Raw genomic sequence first — 3,760 nt, 5'->3', positions numbered from 1 at the left:
AGACAAGCGAGCGCACCCCCGTTATTCCGTATGGAACCAGACACTGGCAGCTATGGGTGGAGACTGGGCTGCAGGGTAACGAAGCGGATCTTGGGAGCAGCTCCTCCACAGCGGGGTTGCCGTGGAGAGGACCGGATGGCTGGCAACCAGACACTGGCAGCTATGGGTGGAGACTGGGCTGCAGGGTAACGAAGCGGATCTTGGGAGCGGCTCCTCCACAGCGGGGTTGCCGTGGAGAGGACCGGATGGCTGGCAAACGTCCCACCCCCTCCACCAACATGACCCCCGCAACTGCCCTGGACTGTTTTTCACCAAGCACCCCCACCCCGCTGCACAGGAAGAGCCCTGCTGTGATGGGGAGGGGGAACACGGGGGCAAGGACTCTAAGTCACATGCATGCAGACGGGACATGACAACCAACTCCTTCCAAATTTAATCAGAGACTTGAAGACAGGAAGCCTCAGACTTTAATTCCCTAAGGGATGATATATTAGGATTCCAAGTATATCAGTTATTCTAAAAATAAAAGTAAACATGTGAAGGGGGAAAAAAAAAATAAACAAAGCAGCCAAGTTTTCATTAAAAGACCCTTCCTGCCCTAGAAATCCTGCTTCCCCAGTGAAGCCTGTGATTCTCTAGTAGGCTGACTCTTGGGGTGATGAATGTGACATTGCAGAACTCTCTATCAGCCCCTTTTCTCTGTTCCTTTCCTCCCTCTTTTACTTGCTTTCCACCCCAATTCTTAAGAGCTTCCTCCTTTAAATGAGATAATGCATGTCTTGAATCTAATATAATGCTTAGCAAATACATGCTTAAGAAAGGATAATTGCTTTCATCCAGTTTCCTGTCTCCTAATAGCCCTTTTATTATATCTTCTTTAAATAGACGGGTCTCAAACATTAAGATATTCATAAACTCAGAGGTTGCAGGTGTATTTTGGGTTGTAGGCCCAATGTTATTTGTTTTAATAAAGTTGATTTAGTTGGCAGCACTTTTAGAATGATGTATATAAGTATATACTCATATGTGTATATATATGTATGTATAGATATGTATAAAAAGTTTTAAAGAAGTAAAACATTTTAAAAAGGCATTTCCAAGTTCTCTGGAAAAGTTGGAAGGTATGGCCGTGATAGATGCACATTCCTGCTTGGCCAGTTCTGGCTGGAGCTCAGTAGACACTGCCTCCTTTAGGCGGGAGATGTTTGCTCTTCCATCTGGCTGTGATAGTCCTGTCTGTCTCCCTCTGGACATTACAGCTTTGCTGTGGCCTGGGACAGCAGCCTCAGGGCAGAGCAGGTATGACTCCCTGCTTATGAATATTCTCTTTCTTCCAACTCTGCTTCCTCTTCCTTGTCTTCACATTATTTTCCACCTAGTTTTATAACTATGAAATCCAATCTAAAATTGTCCTGTTGAAGAGGAAACCTGGCTAACATTTACATTAACTGGGTATTAGTAACATTAGCCAGAAATGGCTGCTTATGTCAAATCTGGCAGAGAAATTAAAAATCTGCAAAATTGCCTAATTAAAATTGCTAGAGACCCACACCTTTTAATACTTTGAGCTTGTGATTGATGCTTTCTTAACACTAATTAATAAGTAAATATTTCCTTTTAAAAAATATTTTATGAGTCAGGTCTCTAATGACAGAATTGGACAGAATTGGTTGATAAAAGGACAGGTTGGTAAAAGGAAATAATTAATTTTTACTAGCACTTTGCAGTTTGCAAAGTTTACAAAGTTCCTTTGTGTGAGTATTGCACTTGATGTTGGCTGCCTGTCATTATCGACTTGGCTTTGGCCATGATGGACATTGGAACCTCAGCAGTAGCAAAAGGGAATTGGGGGTTGCTGAGGAAAGATCTGCTTCTAATTACTGTCCTACAGGTGAGCAGGAGAATCATAACATCCAAAAGAGAGGGAAGGTAACCAAATTCAGCTCAGTCCAGGCTGGAGTAACTCAAAATGTCAAATGTGATAGATGGGTTTTGGCCATGGTAATGCTCATAAGTGAAAGGAACTTATCATCCTCAATTGGGAAATGCCCATCTGGTTTGAAGCAGAAATAGAGTCTGGGAAAGTTAAGTATCAGGAGGTCTGGAAATACAAGCATTGTAGAGAAGCTGACTCTAGTGGTCTCAGCTGAAATGGGTGATTCTTATGAGGCCTCCTTGGAAATCACAGGCAGGACTTTCCACCTGCAGTCTGTGCAATGGTTCAGCTGCAGCCAGAGGACAACAGCTTTGGTCTTCAAATCCTGCACAAGGGCTCTCCAGGGTGGAATCCAACCAGGGACTCACTGGCCCACGACTCTGTGAAATTGAGTTTTCAGACTTTGGGACCATCGGTACTCGGAGGAGATTTGCAAAGCAAAGACTGTACTCTCAAAAATACTATCTGGCATACCTTTCTGGGCCTTAGTTTCTTTATCTGTAAAATGAGAGTAAAATGACTGACCTCATGAAATGGTTGTGGAAATCGTATACATGCTTGGAACACAGTAACTTTTCAGTTATCAATAACCTCTACACTGGAGCTTGGAGCACTAAGGAAAAAGTAAAATGCTGTTCCTAAGAACCACAATGCTCTCGTCTGATAAGGCCATACTACAAGGGCACAGATGCTGGAAACAGAGTGGCTGGTTTCTATCCTGGCCTTCCTATAGACCAGTTACTTTACCTCCCTGTGCCTCAGTTTCATCAGCTGTAAAATGGGTACAATAGAGATAACTTCCTCATAGGGCTATTGTGTAAATTAGGGAGTTAATATATGTAAAGTGCTTAGCTATTATTATCCTTGAATTCTCACTCTGTTGTTTTTCTAAAACTTTTAAAATTTTGAAATAATTTTAGACTTACAAAGAAATTGAAAATATGGTATAGAGTCTTCCCATATACCCTTCTCCCAATTGCTCTTAATGCTAACATCTTACATACTCATGGCTCAGTTATCAAGTTAATGTTAAGTTAATGTTAATGTTTAATGACATTAATGTTGGTATGACTCTAACTACAGACTTTATTAGAATTTTGCCATTTTTTTTCAACAATGTCCTTTTTTTGTTCCTATATTTGGTACAAAAGATCTCATTGTGTTTAGCTGTCATGTCTTCATTGTCTTCTCCAATCTGGGACAGCTTTTCAGAATTTTTTGTCTTTTGTGACCTGGACATTTTTTGAGAGAACTTGTTGAGTATTTTGTTGAATATCCCTCCATTTGGGTTTGTCTGATGTTTTCTCTTGAATAGACTTAGGTTACACATTTTGGGGAAGAAGGCCACAGGGACAATGTGCTTTGCTCAGTGCACCATCCCAGGGGGCACATATGTCCATATGTCTCATGGCTGGTGACATTATCATCATTGGTCACTTGGGTAAGGTGGTGTCTGTTGGGCTTCTCCATTGCAAATAATCATTGTCCTTTTGTAAGTAATAAATGTTTTGGTGATGGTTGTGGAATATACTAAAAAGCATATGCACTTCATAGGGCCGGTTTTCCAAAGCCTTGCAGTTTCAAATACTGACCTTGCGGAGGACTGGAAATTTCTCTCAGGCTATAAGTCTCTGTTGTAAGATAAGGATTGTGGCACAGCAGTTGCTGGCTCAAAGACAGACTAGTTACTGATTGTTATGTAAAGATTCTGAGAAATTGCTGTTAAGAAGGAATGTTTGCTAAGATCAAGCTTTTGCTGATAGCCTTACTGGAATATCATCTGACTTGTTTCACTGAAAGTTACCGGCCTATACTGTTAAACTG

The sequence above is a fragment of the Galeopterus variegatus genome, unplaced genomic scaffold (genome assembly GCF_000696425.1).
Source record: "Galeopterus variegatus unplaced genomic scaffold, G_variegatus-3.0.2 Scaffold485, whole genome shotgun sequence".
NCBI classification, from domain to species: domain Eukaryota; kingdom Metazoa; phylum Chordata; class Mammalia; order Dermoptera; family Cynocephalidae; genus Galeopterus; species Galeopterus variegatus.
Note: the sequence above shows the minus strand (reverse complement) of the source record.